The following is a 21,280-nucleotide window of genomic DNA, read 5'->3' on the forward strand; positions in this document are numbered from 1 at the left end:
ATAAATCAGAGCATTGAGTATAGAAGCTGGGATGTAATGTTAAAATTGTACAAGGCATTGGTGAGACCAACTCTGGAGTATGGTGTACAATTTTGGTCGCCCAATTATAGGAAGTAAGTCAACAAAATAGAGAGAGTAGTACAGAGGAGATTTACTAGAATGTTGCCTGGGTTTCAACAACTAAGTTACAGAGATAGGTTGAATAAGTTAGGTCTTTATTCTCTGGAGCGCAGAAGGTTAAGGGGGGACCTGATAGAGGTCTTTAAAATGATGAGAGGGATAGACAGAGTTGATGTGGACAAGCTTTTCCCTTTGAGAATAGGGAAGATTCAAACAAGAGGACATGACTTCAGAATTAAGGGACAGAAGTTTAGGGGAAATATGAGGGGGAACTTCTTTACTCAGAGAGTGGTAGCGGTGTGGAATGAGCTTCCAGTGGAAGTGGTGGAGGCAGGTTCATTGGTATCATTTAAAAATAAATTGGATAGGCATATGGATGAGAAGGGAATGGAGGGTTATGGTATGAGTGCAGGCAGGTGGGACTAAGGGGGAAAAAAATTTGTTCGGCACGGACTTGTAGGGCCGAGATGGCCTGTTTCCGTGCTGTAATTGTTATATGGTTATATGGTTATTGAACTGTGCTGAACCTCATACAGGAAAACCCAGCATGAAGACGGTGTTACTTTCTTAGAAAATGGTCCGCCTGCATTAATGTCCAGTGATCAGGAACAAGGCCTCTTAGGTTTCACTGAACCACAAACAAAAGAACTCTCTTGTACTTTCCCATAGAACAACCACTCAAAATTACGGCTAACTTGCTACCACTTCTCAAACTGTTCTAGGAGTCATGAAAACAATTCAAAATATTTTGTTGATTAAAGTATGCAAACTATTTTTTGGGGGAAAAGGCACTAAAATGCCAGATTGCTTTTCATTCCGAGTGCATGTTTTACTAGACACATAACTAACGGTTAACCTTCTGGCAACAAACCCACTCTGCTATCTTCAAAACAATATTGACATTAAAAGCATATGCTTGAAAAGCATGGATTTTACTTGCATTTTTAAGCTTATCTCTTTCACAAGGTTCAGAGCAAAAATGTTACACAAAGCACTCTTGGAACTCAACATTTGACAACGTCAGAACATGGAACACAGTGCAGTGCAATAGGCCCTTCAGCCCACAATGTCTGTGCCAAGACCAACTTAGCTGCTTGCATATCCACCAGCAAATTCATACCAGCCACAAGCCCCCCATTAAAATGAAACCCATATTTTTTCCTCCCCCACATTCTCATCATCTCCTCCCAGAGGTTGAGATGGAACTCTGGCTGTTAGGTTCTCCAATATCGGCTCCAACATGTCACATATCTATCAATTTATTTATTTGTTTATTTATTTAATTATTTCCGAGCAGAATAAAAGGATAAAAAGCAAGTGTGAAACAGCATACAAAAAACAAAACAAAAATATTTATTAAGTGTCATAAACAATATCTATAAATAAATGAAATCATATGCGTCCGAAAAGGAGCAGGAAGAAGCCAAAGCTTATTAATTCCTACCCTTTATTCAACTGCTTGTAATTATCTTATACAAATTTAGCAGCTATATGTACACCATATGTACACCAGCCACTATATGTACACCAAATTATTTACATTTGAACACTAATCAAACATTGACAAAGCCATACAAAAAAGAAAAAAAAGAAAGAGAAAAGAAAAAAACCCTCATACGCTATACAGTGTATATGCTACCAATGAATCAAACTCTGGTGGTCTGAAGTTCCGAGTTTGTCCGTCTGTGTATCAGTTTTTTTCTCTTTAGATTATAGATCAGTACAGCACAATAACAGGGCTTTTGGCCCACAATGTCTGTGCCGAACATGACGCCAAAACCATTTTTTATCGACCTGCCCATAACCTATATCCCTCCAGTCCTGGCATATCCATATGCCTATCCAAATATCTGTTAAACGCCACTATCATATCTGCCTCAACCACCACCCCCAGCAGGTTCCAGTCACCCAATTCCCTCCACGTTAAAAAAAAAAGTTGCTCGACACATGTCCTTGAAAATTTGCCTCTCTCACCTTAAATCTATGCTCAACAGTATTTGATTTGAGAAAAAAGTTCTGGCCGTCTCCACCCTATTTAAATCATATTACACACTTCTATCAGGTCTCACCGCAACCTCCGACGTGCTAATACCCCATAAGCAAGGCAGCAATCTGGTAAATCTCTTCTGTACCCTGTCCAAAGTCTCCACATCTTTCTTGTAATAGGGCAATACGCCAAATACAGCCTAACCAAAAGTCAGACAATTTCTATTCCCATTATGACCAAGAAAATTCAGTAACCCGTTCTTGACCAAATGCAAAATGACCAAAACATGTGAAGATTAAATGTGATTTTATTGAAATAAGATTCTGAGAGAAAAAGAGGCAGAATAAGTTACCCATTTAGAATGGAAAGTATTTTTTTTCTTGCAGAGGATCTTGCATCTTTGCAAATCTCAAAACAGGCTCAAATTGATTTCTGAAATAATGTTATCATGAATTGGGCAACCTGGGAGCTTAAAGGGGTGCAGGACCACCAGTTGCCAGAAAATCAGTGGTGGACCTGTACTCTGTCAATACCATAATAAACAAAAAATAGTTCCATTTATATTTTAAAAAAACATAATATTGCAACGGCAAAAACCATGCCCAAGTCTATGTAGTTCGGAGCTAATTTGGTTGTGAAGAAGCTACTCCTAAACCTGGACGTTGACAGTTTTCAGGCTCCAATACCATTTTCCCAATGGCTGGAGGATTGGCCTAAATATTGATGCCAAATTAGTGCATCCAGAAAACTTGTTTATAAAAAATGTTCAATTTATCAAGCAAGTTAGATAAATGTGGCATCTGTAAATGGATCCCAAGTTGAAAGCTAAAACGACACTGTTTACTATCAAACTGCCTCCTGCTGAACAGGAGCTGTCCAAATTCATTCAATTAGTATGCAATGATACTTTTGAAAATCACAGATTAAAGATGGCAAAGATAATAGGCACCAAAATGCATATTTGCTTCATACTAATAGAAATATATCATTCTCATTCATCTCATACAGAACTCCTAGAGCAGGGAGAATATCTCTTATTGAACAGAAATATTGAATGAGATCTTTTAGATCCAATTGCTGTTCATGTCAATCACCTTTTCCAGCCAACAAATGCAACACAGTGAGCTGTCCATAACTCAGATTTGTTTTCTTGTAACAAGTGTAGAATGAAGAAATTGTCAGACCCACTCTGAATTCACACTGGCTCTCAGGCTAACTTTTCTCAACAAGAATCCAGCATTTTCAGCAGGATCATTGCAAACATCTTGTTGACCATGCCAAGCAGACATACCCTAAAGTACGGTAACCATTCTTTCATCCTTCAGACCCTGGTTGTCTTCACTGCAGGTGAAGAGAAATACATGGCTTACATTTACAAGCCTACTTTTCTTCCAGCTTTGTTCAAGCTTTTGAAGTTTACTATGTTCTAGAAAACGGGCGGCACAGTGGCACAGCAGTAGAGTTGCTGCCTTACAGCGCCAGAGATCCGGGTTCAATCTCCTACCTATGAGTGCTGTCTGTATGGAGTTTGTGCATTTTCCCTGTGAGCGCATGGGTTTTCTCCAGGTGCTCCAGTTTCTTCCACACTCCAAAGATAAGCAGGTTTGTAGATTAATTGGCTTCTGTAAATTGTCCCGAGTGTCACATAGAACTAGTGTACTGGTGATTGTTTGCCGGTGTGGACCCACTAGGCCAAAGTGCCTTTTCCCACGCTGTATCTCTAACCAAACCTAAACTAAGTTCTGAAGGTTATCTGATCACTAACTAGCACTTTCAGACCACTACCTAGTCACCATCTCTTTAATATTATTTCTGGATTCTTTGATAGTTAGGTCGAGATTCTACCTCATTAGATTCTGGCAATTGGCTCCAAAGTGATTTAGCCAATTCAAACACTTCAAGGTCCAAGAAAAGCAATGAACTCAACAATCAAGTAAATAATCTGATATGCTGGCTGAGGTTAGAATGTGAAGGATGTGAAAATATTTCCCCTGCACCTCCTCAAATAATCCCTTGGATTATTCTATGCAGAGCCATAAAAGAGAGTGTAGACTTCGCATACCTTATCTAAAGGATGCCATCTCAGGCAAAGCAGCGTTCACAAACTCACGGAGTGAACTCCCTGATCAATATCAGCAAAACAAATCATCCGATTTTATCCTGTGTACAAATTGCCTGTTTGGATTCTATAGAGAGCAACTCACCTCATGGTTCTCCAAAACATCTGCACCACAGCAAGCAACCCAGCAGTAGGAATGTTGATTTCCCTCATTTCAAGTAACTCCTGCATTGCATTCCCTCCTCTCCCCTTTCTCCCTCCCTAGTTGTCCTATCAGTTCCACTGTTGGTAATCTTGTATCCCTCGTGTTATCACACCATCTCCAGCCAACAATGGGCCCTTACAGGCTCCACCTTTCCCGATGTCATCTATTGCCCGCCCTAATTTGACCTGGCCTTTCCTTGCCTCCAGTTTATTCCCCGTCCCCCACCACTATTTACAGTCTGAAGGGTTCCGATCCAAAACGTCACCTATTCTTTTTCTCCAGAGATGCTGTCTGACCCGCTGAGTTACTCCAGCATATTGTGTCTATATTCAGTATAAACCAGCATCTGCAGTTCCTTCCTACACACGTAACAAATCAGGAGTGGATTTCCAAATTAAAGTTTAGATAAGCTCTCCAATTGTGTGGATGAACTTAACTGAATCTTACTGAAAGCAATCCCAATGACTGTTACTCCAACCAGCACATCAAGCATTCCTTTTTTCATTTAAGGCAGAACGAGGCAACTGCACAGCATCTACAAAATGCATCATCAAATACAAACCATAAACTATCCAGTCTGAAGAAGGATCCAGACTTGAAATGCCACCCATCCTTTATCTCCAGAGATGCTGCCTGACCCACTGAGTTACTCCAGCACTTTGTGCCTCTATTCAGTAAAAAGCATCCCGACTTGGAAATACTGCCAATCCTCATCGTTGGATCAAAGTCCAAGGACTCAAATGGCAACAGCCAGTCATGAAGAAAGGTGGCCCACCAGCACCTAACCACTTAAGGACGAGCAATAGATGTTGGCCTAGCCGACAATTTTCTATCGAATGAACCAATGAAATAAAAATGCAAATGTGGAAACCGTAGTCATTTAGGAAGCAATAACTGAGGGAGGGAAGGGAAGCATCAACGTGGTAAATCAAGGTACAAGAAATGGAGAGGGGAAAAAAAAAAAAAAGTTTTTCATGCCCATGAACAGTCCAGATGCCCACACCATTCAAAGCCCCAGTCAGCAGAGCCAAGTCAGATTTACCAAGCCAGTTAGCACTAGTCGCATCAGCTTGAAAGAACCATGGATCAAATTTCAGCTGCAGCTTCCATACAGGGCTAACAAAGAATACATATAAAGGAATAAAAATAGCACAAGTAAAAAGGAAACATAAAATGTCACAAGTGGATACACATTTTACTTAAACCAAAGTATACATCTGCATGATAGTTACACTAAAAAATAGTCCCAGAAAACAATTAACAATCTGAACGAACTGCACACAAAACTATACTGACCGTAACAACACCCAAATCTTACTCAAAGAGGTTTCATGTTGATCAGTGTACCACAGATAAACATCCCCATCTTCTTCTCTACACCGTTTTGACCACAGGACATTAACTGGTTATTATTCAAATTACTGTTTGTTATACAAATTAACTGCTATGTAACATCAACGACTGAACTTCAAGAGTGCATCTGGGCATTTGTGTCACCTACGGCTCAATGTATATGGATCTTTTGCCCCTCCAATTTGGAATTTGAGTCTCACCCGAGAAACACAAGCACAAAAATCTAGACTGAAACTTTTGGATGAAACATTAGTGCTTCTGTTCTCAGGAAGCCATAAACCCCGTTTCAATGTAGAAACAAAGTCAGAAGAACAGTCCCGGCCCAAAACGTCAGTTATCTGTATTCTCCAGAGATGCAACCTGACCCCACTGAGTTACCCCAGCACTTTGTGTCTGATCCTGTGTCAATATTCACTACTTAGAAGGAAGTTCTCTCGTGCCCCAGTTAATGTTTAAAAATATTAAGTGGTTACTCTGTAAAGCTGAAGATAAGGTAGAATATCAAGTTGTCACAATGAATGATGCAGGAAGCGAAGAGGGCAGAATACCCTTTGCTTGCTCCTAGTCCTGATGTTTTAAAATATGGAGGCTTCAAAAGGCCTTCGATAGTTGCAATTTTTTTTATTCACATCAGATTCCAACTCCACACTAGATAGTTAACGTTCTCATCTCCAAATCACTTTTAGAAATTACACCCACAAACATTTCCATGAAGATATCGTGGCAACTAAATGGGCTGTGCTGTAGTCAAAGTATCCTTTATTGTAATCACTTGGAGAAAATAAAATCCTCTTACATCTCTCACAAATCACAACTTCACACTACACAAATAAGCCTATGTAAGATCCCAGATCAACTGTGCAGTACGATGGGCGTGAAAAGTAATATCGAGGGAGATAAGGAATTGAGCTTCAGTTTGTAAAAGTTTGTCGAAGAAAGCCAGAAGGACAGGCACAGCAGTAGAGTTGACGCTTTACCGTGCTAGACTCTGGTTCAATCCTGACCATCAATGCTGTCTGTTCAAAGTTTGTACGTTCTCCCTGGGGCAGCGTGGGTTTTTTTTCAGGTGCTCATGCTTCCTCCCACATTCCAAAGACGTGCAAGTTTGTAGGTTATTTGACTTCTGTAAATTGGCCCTAGTGTGTAGGATAGAACTAGTGTATGGCCGAATATATTATATTGTTTACAGTATTTACATATTCTGTTGTGCTGCTGCAAGTAAGAATTTCATTGTTCTATCTGGGACATATGACAATAAAACACTCTTGACTCTTGATTACTGGTCGGCACGGACTTGGCGGGCTGAAGGATCTGTTTCCACGCTGTAGCTCTAAACTAAACTATGTGCAAGAAAGAACTGCAGATGCTGGTTTAAATCGAAAGTAGACACAAAATGCTGGAGTAACTCAGCTGGTGAGGCAGCATCTCAGGAGAGAAGGAATGGCCGACGTTTCAGGTCTGAAGGGTCTCGACCCGAAATGTCGCCCATTCCTTCTCTTCTGAGATGTTGCCTCACCAGCCGAGTTAGTCCAGCGTTTTGTATCTACCTTCGATCTAAAATAAACTACTTCTATCCAGAGATACTGCCTGTCCCACTGAGTTACCCCAGCGTTTTGTGTCTATAAACTTTGCAGCACTCTATCTAAATACAAGATCTTCAAACACAAGCAACCAACTTAAATTTACCACATCAATGGCCATAAGTTTATTAAAGGTCCCAGCGCTTACGTTCCAGAGCATCTACAATTGCAGCTGATTATTCAAAACAGGAAGTCACACTCTCTCAACCAAAACATGCCAGCTGAGCAATTGGTTGTAAAACAACCCTCCATTTTCCCAAGCCATTTTATGTGCTGTTGCTGCCCATGCACTAATTTTTTCCAACCTGAAGAGTCCAAGTGGCAAAATTAAGCTCACGTGTTGATCGATTTGATTTATGTTATTAACAATTAGAATGCTTTTCATTTAATTCTAGTTTCTCTCCATGCTTCAAGTTACTCCAAGTTCAGGCTCGGACAAAATGTCACAAATCCAAAACGCTAACCCTCGCCTTCCAAAGGCATCTGCTGAACATTCCCATGTTTCCTAAGCTTAGATTTCCAGCATCTGCAACTTTTTGCCTTCCTTACATTTTATGAGATAGGAGCATTGACTAGAGTCTGAGAATCTTGAGTCTCCGCAATCCAACATTTAGCTACCACACCGTGTAGCACAGGTGCGTCGACAACATGAACCATAGGTCTAAAACAGGACAGAGCTTTCTCTAACCAGTTTAAGAGAGAGGACATCAAGAGAATTCCAAGGCCAAAAACACACTAAAAACAGATGAAGAGTCTTTAGGGGACTGACTAAAGTGTTTTTGAGTAACTATTTTGGCCAAGTAACATTTTGCAGCCTAGCTTCATTCTCAGGTGACAATTCCAAAAATTGATAATAGCTGGACACTTGTTTAAAATCTGCTTGCTATTTGATTTTCCTCTGAAGCAGTCAACACTTTTCCATGTAGCACTAAGCAGTTCTACCAACACTGCGATTACATCTCTCCAATCTTTTTCACCAGGAACATGGTTCCTGTGGATATCTTTCCCATACAAACGGAAGTGCCCTCGTCACAATGTCATTGATTATTGCTTGGCCTCCTAAAATGACGCAAGAGAAAACTACAAATTTCTGGTCGCCCTGCAGCCAAGGCTGAGATTTGATCTTGGAGAGCTTGTTATGGACATTCAGAGATCGCGTTCGCTTTGAGAGAGAAAAAAAAAAATCAATGGTCAACAACTGAGGAGTCCCCAGAAAATTGAAAAGTAGCTCCAGAAGTTTCTTTACCCAGGGTGTACCACCATGACAGAAGCAATTGAGCAGAATGGGTGCATTTAAATCACAGGGAAAGGAGATATGATGATGATGAGGAAACATGAGAAGAGGCTCAAGCACAGCATAAGAAATTGATAGGATGGGCTGTGAACTCTGTACATGAGAGTAAATCGGCTCAAAAAAACCTGATTGTGACAGCGCCACACTGGTTCATCTGCCTTAATATTTGATGCCTGCAGATTTGTCTTTTAAACGAGGAATTGTAGATGCATGCTTACAAAAAAAGACAAAGTGAAGAAAGGTTCCAACCCGAAATGTCACCTATCCATGTTCTCCAGAGCTGCTGCCTGACCCACTGAGTTACTCCAGCACACAACTTTGAATTGGTACGATTTTGAAAATATATCAGATTTCAATCACTGAAAATAATAACCCAAAACACGATTGAGTAATAACAAGTTGTGAATAAGAAAGACAAAATGCTGGAGTAACATAGCGGGCCAGGCAGCATCTCTGGAGAAAAGGAATAAGTGAAGTTTCAGGTCAAGATTCTTCTTCAGTAAATTTAAAAAATCTAATTTGCAGTAATTATTCAAGCCGAAATTCATGATAACCACCTAACATTTTCAGTGGCTGAGCTTCATAGCCTAACAATAATCCAATATTCTACAGATACGAGAGTTACGAAAGGGATCAATTAGTCATAGTCATAGAGTGATACAGCATGGAAACAGGCCCTTCGGCCAAACTCGTCCACATGGGCCAACAGGTCCCAGCTACACTCGTCCCATCTGCCTGTGTTTGGTCCATATCCCTCCAAACCTGTCCTATCCATGGTACTCAAAAATGCTTGAGAAACTCAGTGGGCGCAGCAGCATCTATGGAGCAAAGGAAATAGGCAACGTTTCGGGCCGAAACCCACTCACACAGACCACACTGGAGACCCGTCCTATCCATGTACCTCTCTAACAGTTTCCTAAACATTGGGATGGTCCCAGCCGCAATTACTTCTTCTGGCTGCTTGTTCCATACACCTACAACCCTTTGCGTAAAAATGTTTCCCCTCAAGGGCATCAAGGGTGCAGAGATTCCTACAAAATCCTTTCCCCTTCACCTTAAACCTATGTCCTCTGGGTGTTGCAATGGGGTGGCACAGTGGCGCAACGGTAGAGTTGCTGCCTTGCAGTGCCAGAGACCCGGGTTTGATTCTGACTACGGGCGCTGTCTGTACAGAGTTTGTACGTTCTCGCTGTGACCACATGGGTTTTCTCTGGGTGCTCCGCTTTCCTCTCACACTTCAAAGAGATACAGGTTTGTAGGTTAATTGGCTTTGGTAAGATGAAAAATTGTCCGTGGGGTGTGTAGGACAGTGCTAGTGTGATCGCTGGTCAGCACGGACTTGGTGGGCCGAAGGGCCTGTTTCTGTGTTGTATCTCTAAAGTCTAAAGCGTCGTTTGCCTGGATTTTAGCAAGGCTATGGACAAGATCCCGCACAGTAGGCTGTGCGAGAAATTAGATCACATGGGATCCAGGGCGAGCTAGCCCACAGGTTAAAAAACTGGCTTGGAGGAAGGGGTCAGAGGGTGGTACAGGTTAGAAGACTCCAATGTTTTGCAGAATAGAATCAATGACCGATGGTATACTGCAAGGATCAGTGCTAGGTCCCTGCACTTTGTCATCTATATTAATGATTTGGATGCGAATGTCAGTGGTATAATTAGCATGTTTGAGGATGATCCCAAACATGGAGGTGTGATGGACAGAGAAGAAGGCTGTCTAAAGTTACGACAGGATTCCGATCAACTGGGAAGTGGGCAAAGGAACAGCAGATGGAACTTAACAAGCAATGCATTTTGGGAATTTAAATGAGGGCAGGATATACACAGTGAACGGCTGGGTCCTGGGGAGTTAGTTACGTAGTACATAATGTAATGACACGGATAGTCAATGTGGTGAAAGTATATGGTACACCTCCCTTCATCTGCCAGGGTATTGAGAACAGAGCTGGGGGCATCAAGGGTGCAGAGAAGATACAAACTAATGTTGCCGGGCCTGGAGAACTTGAGTTATAAAAGACTGGTCAGGCTGACTGGAGACTGAGGGGAGAACTCATAAAAGTATAAAAATTATGAGGGGCGCAGATGATGTGGATGATCACAGTTTAAGGTGAGGGGAGAGATTTAAAGACTCAAGGGACAGGTTTTTCCACAGAGATAAATGGAACAAGATGCCGGAGGAAGTGGCAGAGGAGAGTACATTTATAATATTTAAAAGACATTTGGAGAGGTACATAGATTGTCAAGATGGAACAAATGCAAGCAAATGGGATGAGTTCAGGAAGGCACTTTGGTTGGCACGGATATGTTAGGACAAAGAGCCTTTTTCAATGGTGTATAACTATGAATGTTATTAGCAGATGTGTTATAAAACTTACATCACCCTCTGTATATAGAACAGTCCCAATTTTACGACGAAAAGGCCTGGCTCTTAACTTCTCAACGCTGCCTCTCGTCCTAGTCTCCCAACCAGAGGAAACAACTTTCCTTGATAAATCGGGAATTTACATCTTAATCTTCTAAATTCCTGGGTTTACACGATTGGTCTTTGTATCTTAATCCAAGTACCATTTTGGTAAAAACTTGCTGCACTGAAAGGCTAACGTATCCTGAGATGTGGCACCCAAAATTAATCTCTGTACTCACAGCGTATCACACAGCTCAGATAGATGCGAACTATATATCCACAGGGCTAGTAGGATGCATTGTTACTTGTGTTCGCATCTTCAGAGCTTGGTGTTGAGGTGGGGTAAAACATTTTAATTAGACTAAAATGGATTAAAAAGGTCCTCTCAGTCTGAGAGAAGGCCGTTTCATTTCTTCATTTGCAGATGGCAGCACTCCATTCTCTTTTACACACTTGTCCAATCACCACTCTGCTAAAAGATTAAACTGGCATGAACCCTGCCCGCACAACTCAGCCACTTGTAATTTCATAAAGAAATGGGGAATATAAGGTCTCTCAATCCACAGCAGCAATTTTAACAATTGGTAAAGGTCTCAAATCCAGAAATAACACAGTAGGCTATTTGACAATAAAACACGAATTAGGTTCATAAGTTATAGGAGCAGAATTAGGCCATTTGGTCCATCAAGTCTACTCCACCATTCAGTCATGGCTGATCCATCTTTCCCTCTCATCCACATTCCCTTGTCTTCTCCCCATAACCCCTGACACCCTTACTGCAAATGTGGAACATGGTCTGTGCCTGCACTGATTTTCCGGCAAAATGCAGCGCTGATATTTACTTACGTGTTTCTGTAGTTTGCTTTTTAATTCAGATATTGGTGGGGACAGCGTCTGACACGAAGTCTAGCGCTGGCAGCCATAGAGACTAGTGCATCAGAAGGTTGTGAATGTCAACTCAGCACCTCTTTTGGTTTGTGTTTGTACAGTATTCCAAGTGTCAATGAAACCTTCAAAAGAAAAGGCACAGAATGTATGAGATGTGCTTGAACACAAAGCTATATGTCCACATGCTAAAATACATGAACATGATGCATTGTGACCACATAGTGTATCAGTAATTTGAGGAGGAATTAAAACCCTTAAGCTGTCTCGTGCAGCTAACCATAGTGTGAAAAAGCATTTGCTACTACGACAACCCAAACTTGTAAATACAATAAATGCACTGAATCTTTTCAATTTAAATGAACAGAACATGAATATTTCAGAAACTCCCATTGCTCATTATTAAAATCCCACTAATCATATGGAACTTAAAGCTTTGCTATTGCAATGCACACAAATATAAAATGTAAGACTTACTGCACTAAAGCCAGGAATAGGTTTGCAGAGTATTATTCTGATGACTTGATGTCTCACCACCACCTAAAAGAAATAAATCTGCAAAATACAAAATAGTAAAAGTTAGAATTATTCCTATTGATAAACCAAAATATTTGCAATTAGGAAGACAATCATTCCATGGCACTATCGTCATGTACACCCAGGTACTGTGAAATTATTTTTTGCATACAGTTCTGTGACACCCCTACTATACATTGGACATAACAAGATCCGATCTGGAAGATTTTTTCCTCTCCTGAAAGCACCAAACCACCTCAGAGAACAGTTCTAAATCAGACGTCTCCCCATTCTTCGATTAAAAACCTAGATGCTGAATTTAAATTAAATCACAGCAGACTATCAAAGTCAAACTGGTAGGTGGACAAAATATTGGAGAAATTTAGTGGGTGAGGCAGCATCTATGGAGCGAAGGAATAGGTGACGTTTCAGGTCGAGACCCTTCTTCAGTCTGAAGAAGAGTCTCAACCAGAAACGCCACCTATTCCTTCGCTCCATAGATGCTGCCTCACCCGCTGAGATTCTCCACCATTTTTGCATACCTTCGATTTTTCCAGCATCTGCAGTTCTTTCTTACAAACTGGTAGTTAGGGTGTGGTCACTCCATGGCAACCAGAATGGCCAACATAAATTGAGGTTGATCTGAAATTGATTAATATAGTACTAGTCAGCAATCAGACTCACGGCCATTCTAACTTGAATGGACAAGCCAACTAGTATGGGGCTTTACACTATCATACAACCCATGCTAACAAGATAGAAAACTCAGGCAAAAATATTGCACAATTGCAAGCACATGTACGACTGTACCCCTTGAGGAATTGGCAATGGCACCAGATTATTGTCTGTAAATAAAGGTAATTCTAATTATTTTCTATTCTATTTTTTTAAATAACTACGTCAGTAGGACTGCGACAACCGGAGGGAAACCAGCGGTATGTTGATTTCTCTCATTTCAAGTAACCCATGCATTCCCTCTCGGCCCCCTCCCCTAGTTGTCCTACTGTTTCCACTGTTCACATCCCTGTATCTTTTTGTTGTTACCTCTTCCCCAGCCTCTACTTTCAGTCTGAAGGAGGGTACCGACACAAAATATCACCCATCCTTTTTCTCCAAAGATGCTGCCTGACCCACTGAGTTAGTCCAGCAGTTTGTGGCTATCTTTGGTAATAGCCAACATCTGCAGTTCGTTGCTACACAATAGGACGGAAAGTTGCTGATAAGACTCCAAGCTAGTGGACCCTATTGATTCAATTACTCTGTCAATGGGAGTTCAACCACACTGATATCAGGGCTTGCCAAAAACTGTAAAACTATGCTGTCTGTGTCTTTAAATTCACCAAATCCAGTTCACCCATCATAGCCCTTTACTTGCTGAAGTAGACGTAAATGCATAACAGGAAAACAATTTTAAAATTCTGATCCTCATTTAAATATTCCTATCTGCCCACTTTCGGTTCAACTTTATCAGAAATCCTCCACCCACATCACCTTTCAAGATACCTTTCGTCAGATTACAGTCCTCCGAACTCAATCCAACAAAAACCTGTGGGTGCAAAAGGCCTGACTAAGGGGAATTGTTCTTTAAACTCCACCATTATACGCAAGCTATACGTCATCTACCCTGATATCTCCCTGTTTAGGCTCATTGGAAAGTTGTTGGGCTGTATAAATAAATATCTCCAAAGAGAAAGTATTTGGGAAAGATGTTATACCAATGCTGCTAATGCTCTTGACTCCAATAAAGACACCAAGGTTCTTACAGAATAATTTCTCAGTGACACCTGCACAGGGGTTTGATGCTTCAAATCTGTAACAACTCATGCCTAGCGGACACATGGGACCTTAGAGACATGTTTTGTAACTTCATGATAGTCAAGAGTTTTATTGTCATGTGTCCCAGATAGGCCAATGAAATTCTTACTTGCTGCAGCACAACAGAATATGTAAACATAATACAAAACCGAAGATAAAAGTTCAGTGTGTCTATAGACCACGGATACACAATAAATAACCAGATATAGTGCAAAAATAATAATAGACTGTTGTTGTTCAGTGCTTATTTGATGTTGTGTTTAACAGCCTGGCTGTGGGGAAGAACCTGGATGGTGTAGATTTCAGGCTCCTGTACCTTCTTCCCGATGGCAACGGTGAGATGAGTGTGTGACCAAGATGGTGTGGGTCTTTGATGATGTTGGCAGCCTTTTTGAGGCAGCGACTGTGATAAATCCCTTCGATGGTGGGGTGGTCAGAGCTGGTGATGGATTGGTCAGTGTTCACAACTTTCTGCAGTCTTTTCCGCTCCTGGATGTTCAAGTTGCCGTACCAGACCACAATGCAGCCAGTCAGCATGCTCTCTACTGTGCATCTGTAAAGGTTCGAGAGAGTCCTCCTTGACATACCGACTCTCCGTAATCTTCTCAGGAAGTAGAGGCACTGATGTACTTTCTTTATAATTGCATCAGTGTACTGGGACCAGGAAAGATCTTTGGAAATATGCACACCCAGGAATTTGACGTTTTTGACCCTTTCAACCATCTGTTGATATAAATGGGATTGTGGGTCCCTATCCTACTCCTTCCAAAGTCCACAATCAGTTCCTTGGTTTTGGCTGGTGTTGAGAACCAAGTTGTTGTGATGGCACCATTTGGTCAATCGGTCGATCTCATTTCTATACTCATCACCATTTGTGATTCGTCCCACAACAGTAGTGTTGTCGGCGAACTTGATGATGGAGTTCGCACTATGTCTGACTACACAGTCATGAGTATAGAGTGAGTACAGCAGGGGGTTGAGCACACAGCCTTGAGGTGCCCCCCGTGCTGATTGTTATCGAGGATGACATATTTCTACCAATACGGACAGGCTGTGTGTGGTCTGTAGATGAGGAAGTTGAGGATCAAATCGCAGGGGGATGCGCAGAGACCCAGATCCGTGCGCTTGGTAACCAGCCTGGGTGGAAGATGGTATTAAACGCCGAATTGTAGTCAATGAACAACACCCTGACGTACGAGTTTTTGTAGTCCAAGTGGCCCAGAGTGGAGTGGAGAGCCAACGAGATCGCATCCACCGTTGACCTGTTGTGGCGGTATGCAAACTGCAGTGGGTCGAGGTTCTTGTCGAGGTAGGAGTTGATATGCGCCATAACCAGCCTCTCAAAGCACTTAATCACCACAGACGTTAGTGCCACTGGTCGATAGTTGTTGAGGCACGTCACCTTGCACGTCTTGGGCACCGGTATTATTGATGCCCTTTTAAAGCAGGTGGGAACATCAGACTTCAGAAATGAGAGGTTGAAAATGTCCACAAAAACTCCAGCCAGTTGGTCTGCACAGGTTTTGAGAACATGACCGGGTATACTATCAAGTCCAGGTTCACCCCATTGATGGATCTTCTGATGTCGGCCACCGTGACTGTGACTGAAATACCATCCCGGCGAATGGGTGCTTGGGAAGGCACATCAGTGTTCTCCCTATCAAAGCGTGCATAGAAAGCGTTGAGCTCATCAGGGAGTGATGCTTCGATGTCGTTTGAGCTGCCTCCTGATTTCGCCTTGTAGGAGGTGATAGCATTCAAGCCATCATGCATCCAAACGTTAGGATCCACGATAAGTTTCATTTGTCTTAATTGTTCATAAGTTCAAGGAGCAGAATTAGGCCATTCGGCCCATCAAGTCTACTCTGCCATTCAATCGTGGCTGATCTATCTTTCCTTCTCAATCCCATTTTCCTGCCTTCTCCCCATGGCCGCTGACACTTACTAATCAAGAATCTGTCAATCAATCTGTTATAAATTGGAAACTGAAATACAATGATAGTCAGAAAATATAAACGTAAAATCTAAAGACAGTCAGGGAAAAATAAAATAAAGTAATGGGATAGGGCAAGGAGAATGGAGAGGGCAGGAAAGGGAGCGAGCAGAAGGGAATGCCGGGAAGCAGGAGAGAGGGAGGGAATGCCAGAAAGTTGAAGAATCTGAAACACTTGAAAAAGGTAGGAGATTGTGGTTTCTACAATTCTCCATCAATATCATTGCAGGCATGGACTATGTAGATTAGCTGCTTCTCTAAATCAACTTGGTGGACATACAAAATACACACAAAATGCTGGAGTAACAGCGGATCAGGCCGCATCTCTGGAGAAAATGAATAGGTGACGTTGTGCATACATTCATGTACAAAATCAGTCATTAACTAATAAGTGTGGCTTCTAATTTCAGAGAGAGTAGGCATCAGTAAACAAATCAAGGACGTTTTAAAGTTGTAGCAGCTGGAAAGCTTAAAATAAAATATTGAAATTGCCAAGAAATTTCTGAGGTCAGGCAACATTTTTGAAGCAGAGAACAAAGTTACTATTTCACATTACTAACTTCCAAGTTATTATTTCATAATCTTTAATCAGAACTAGATTTGCAGAATATTTCCAGCATTGTGTTTATATTTCAATTTAGACAACTGATACACGTGAACAGCAACTAATTCTTCTGGTTAAAGTAAGTGAGGGTCACAATTTCAAAAATACAACACATCGTTGCAAATGTATATACAAAATAAATCTTGCTAAACCATTATTTATGCAAAGAAACCATTTAGCTCAGATAGCAATTTTGCCATATCACAAAATCATTGCACACCCACATAAAAACTAAATTCACTCAATAACATAACATTTCCCAAGTTTACTTGCTAATGCCCAAAATAATGTTAACTGCAAAGTACAACTCTCAATTTTAATCAACTATTGGAAACAGTAAACAGACACAAAATGCTGGAGTAACTCAGTGGGTTAGATAGCATCTCTGGAGAAAAAGAATAAGGGATGCTTCGGGTCGGAACTCTTCTTCAGACTAGTTTATTGACTACTATTACCTGTTAAAGGACATTAAAGTTAAGCTGTTTAAGAAAGAACTGCAAATGCTGAAAAAAATCAAAGGCAGACAAAAATGCTGGAGAAACTCCGCGAGTGAGGCAGCATCTATGGAGCGAAGGAATAGGCGACGTTTCGGGTCGAGAACCTTGAAGACCCTTCGCTCCATAGATGCTGCCTTACCCGCTGAGTTTCTCCAGCAATTTTGTCTACCTTAAAGTTAAGCTAATGCTTTTTATTTTTAAATCCGCCATGACCCACATGACAATAACAACCAGATACAAGGAAGACATTTTTGATTATTTTGAGCTGCAACAGGCCCTATTATGGAGAGTCTCAATTCTTCTAAACATTCTGTCGCCACCTTCCTAGTGTACAAAATCGAAATCACAGAAATGTTTCAGATAATTTCCGCTTTATTTCCTCCCCCTCCCAAGGATATCAACAAAGATCACCCAGATGGAGGGCTGTCATCTAGGTGTAAAGAGCACACCGCTGTTGTTAAAACTCGCAATTTAAATTCACTCTAAACGAGAAAGAGTTAGCAAGATGGTGGGCACCATGTCAAATGCAGGGGACAAAGGTCAGGGCAAAAAAAGTGTCTGAAGGCTGCAAAATTCAAATTCCATTTGTGTTTACATAATAGTGTAAATTATCCTTTCGAGAGCACATGGATCCTTGGTATTTTAAACGTCCATTCAAAACTTTCAAAGTAACACAAACTGCCACCTATTTACATGCAGGAGAGGGGAGTGTTTTTTACGGGTGATGGGAGGGGGGGGGGTGGGTTTGTTTATGAATTATGAATGAAAAAATCATTCTTTCACACAAACACGGGGATTTAAACGTCCATTCTCTGGTCCTTGGCATTTAAACGTCCATTCAAAACTTTCGAAGTAGCACAGACTGCCATCTATTTACAGGTGGGAGAAGGGGTGTGTGTGTGTTTTTTTTGTTAAATGAGGGAGAGAGGGGGGGGGGATTGTGAATTATGAATGAAATATTAATACAAAAAAAGCCTGGCATTTAACACTCCAAGGGGTTCTCACTCCCAAACCACTGCGCTGCCACGTCTGTTTTCCGTGCCCCGCCGTCCAGATTTTTTCACGGCGTGTTTGTGTTTAATTGGTAAAAAAATTGGTCAAAATACAATGTTAAAAGGGGGTTGATCAGGAAGGGTTTTGAACGGCGGATTTTGGGGCCTCTGGTTTGTTTGTTTTTTTGCCCTCTCTCTCGCTCCCCTTTCCCTTCTGGGTTGAATGTCAACCAGTTGTTGAGCCTCCAGCGCGGGGTTTGAGGGTTTGAGCCGCCGGGCTGTGGTGGAGGACAAGCGGGAGGACGGGGGTGGGGGAGGAGAGAAGGAGGAGGAGGGGGGGGAACCGGGGCCTAGCGGGCAATAGGGGGTGAAGCGAGGAGGCGGATTTCACGGTGACAGGGAGAGGGATGGCGCTGGCGGGGGGGTTACCTGGGACAAAGCAGAGTGGAACTGGAACGGGAACTGGAGCAGGAGCTGAGCTGGTCCGGGGTCCGGGGTCTGGGGTCTGGGGCCCAGGTCTCTCTCTCTCCGTCCCTCTCCCTCTCGCCGTCACCGTCGCCGCTTCTCTGCGGATTCTCTCCGATTCTAAGATGGCCGCCGCGCACCCGCTCACGTGACCCCCCCCCCCCCGGCGCTGCCGTCGCCCGCACCCGGATGGTGGCGGCACAGGGCCACGTGCCGGGCGGGAAGAGAGGGGAGAGGGACAGAGTGGAGGGGAGGTGGAGAGTAGAGGAGGAGAGAGAGGGGAGGGGAGAGTGGAGGGAGAGGAGGGGGGGGAGGGGAGAGTGGAGGGGAGGGGGGGGGGGAGAGGGCGGAGAGGGGGGAGTGGGGGGGCGGGGGGGGGAGGGGGGGGGGAGGGGGGGAGATAGTGGGCGGAGAGAGTGGAGGGGAGAGGGGAAGAGGGGGAGGGGGGGAGGTGGAGGGGGGAGAGTGGAGGGGGGGGGGAGAGTGGAGGTGACATAGGGAGTGAAGGGGGGGGAGAGTGGAGAGTGGAGGGGGAGGGGAGAGTGGAGGGGGGGGGGAGAGTGGAGGGGGAGGGGGGACATAGGGAGGGGAGGGGAGATAGAGGAGGGGGGGGAGGGGACATAGGGAGAGTGGAGGGGGGAGGGGGAGGGGGAGGGGGGAGGGAGTGGGAGGGGAGAGGGGGAGGGAGGGGAGGGGGGAGGGGGAGGGGAGAGAGGAGGGGGAGAGTGGGGAGAGGGGGAGGGGAGAGAGGGGAGAGGGAGTGGAGGAGGAGGGAGAGGGGGGGGAGAGAGGAGGGGGGGGAGAGAGAGAAAAAAGGAAGGGAGAGAGAGAAAGAGCGGGGGGGGGGAGGGGGTAGAGAGAGAGAGAGGGGGAGAGAGAGGGGGGGAGGGAGAGATGGAAAGGGAGAGTGGGGGAGAGAGAGGAGAGGGGAGGGGAGAGGGGGAGAGGGGAGGGGAGGGAGAGGGGGGCCGAGGGGAGGGGAGGGAGAGGGTGGAGGAGGGAGAGGGGGAGGGAGAGAGGGGGGAGGGGGGGGGGGGGGGGGGAGTAGTGGGGGGGAGTGGAGGGGGGAGGGAGGGAGTGGGAGGGGAGGGAGGAGAGTGGGGGGGAGGGGAGGGGGGGAAGAGGAGAGTGGAGAGGGAGGGGAGGGGGGAGAGGGGAGGGGGAGGGGGGGGGGAGGGGGGGGGGAGGGGAGAGTGGAGTGGAGAGGGAGGAGAGGGGAGAGGGGAGGGGAGGGGAGGGGAGAGGGGAGGAGGAGAGGGGAGGGGGAGAGGGGAGGGGAGGGGGGGAGAGAGGGGGGGGGGGGAGGGAGGGGAGAGGGGGGGGGGGGGAGAGGGGGGGAGGGAGGGGAGGGAGGGAAGGAGGGATGGAGGGAGAGGGGGGATGGAGGGAAGGAGAGGGGGGGGGGGAGGGGATGGAGAGAGGGAGGGGGGGAGGGGAGAGACGAGAGGAGGGGGGGAGGGAGGGGGGGAGGGAAGGGGGGGGGGGGAGGGGGAGGGGAGGGGGGGAGGGGGGGGAGGGAGAGAGGGGAGGACGGCGGGGGGGAGGGGGGAGGGGGGTGGGGGGAGGAGGGGGAGGAGGGGGGGGGGGGGTGTGGGTGTGTGTATATAGGGGGGGATAGATAGATACAGAGAGGGGGAGAGGGAGAGGAGAGGAGAGGAGAGGGGGGGGAGGGGAGGGAGAGGAGGGGGAGAGGGGGAGGGGGGAGGGGGGGGGGAGGGGAGGGGAGGGGGAGGGGAGGGAGGGAGGGGAGGGGGGGGAGGGAGGGGAGGAGGGAGAGGAGGGGGGAGGAGGGAGGAGAAGGGGAGGGGGGGGGAGGGAGGGGTGAGGGGGGGGAGGGAGAGGGGGGGGGGGAGGGGAGAGGGGAGTGGGGGAGAGTGGGGGGGGGGGAGAGAGAGGGTGGGGGGTGAGGAGTGGAGGGGGGGGAGAAGTGGAGGGGGAGGGGAGGAGAGGGAGAGGGAGGGGGAGGGGGAGAGGGGAGGGGAGGGGAGAGAGGAGGGGGGGGAGGAGGGGGAGGGGGGGGGGGGGGAGAGAGGAGGGGGGAGTGAGGGGGGGGGAGGGGAGAAGGGAGAGAGTGGAGGGGAGAGAGGGGGGGGAGAGGGGGAGGGGGGGGGAGGGGGGGGGGCGGGGAGGGGGGGGAAGAGGAGGGGGGGGGAGGGAGGGGAGAGGGAAGGATAGGGGGGGGAGAAGGAGTGGGAGGGGGGAGGGGTGAGAGGAGAGGGGAGAGGGAGGAGAGGGGGGGGGGAGGAGAGGGGGACAGGAGAGTAGGGGAGGGAGGGGGACATAGGGAGGGGAGGGGAGAGGGGGGACAGATGGGGAGTGGAGGGGAGGGAGGAGGAGAGGAGGGGGAGATAGGGAGAGAGGGGAGAGGGGGGAGGGAGATAGGGGGAAGGAGAGGAGGAGGAGTGGAGGAGGGGAGAGGAGGGGGGGAGATAGGGGGGGGAGGGGGGGAGGGGAGTACAGAGGGGAGGGGGGAGAGAGGACTAGAGGGGGAGAGAGGAGATAGGGGAGGGAG

General features: G+C 45.4%; 1 protein-coding gene across 1 annotated transcript in view; it reads right to left on the reverse strand.

Annotated features, from left to right (window-relative positions):
* Positions 1–18,887, reverse strand: part of LOC129695146 (GRB10-interacting GYF protein 2-like) — a 126,408-nt gene extending 107,521 nt beyond the window's left edge. The window contains exons 1-3 of the mRNA XM_055631912.1: positions 18,733–18,887; positions 12,364–12,441; positions 11,848–12,011 (exon numbers count right to left, since the gene is read on the reverse strand). The gene's annotated coding sequence lies outside the window, so the exon portion shown is untranslated. The remainder of the gene's footprint in view (positions 1–11,847; positions 12,012–12,363; positions 12,442–18,732) is intronic.
* Positions 18,888–21,280: the final 2,393 nt, after the last annotated feature.

The sequence above is a fragment of the Leucoraja erinacea genome, unplaced genomic scaffold (genome assembly GCF_028641065.1).
Source record: "Leucoraja erinacea ecotype New England unplaced genomic scaffold, Leri_hhj_1 Leri_95S, whole genome shotgun sequence".
Lineage (NCBI taxonomy): Eukaryota > Metazoa > Chordata > Chondrichthyes > Rajiformes > Rajidae > Leucoraja > Leucoraja erinaceus.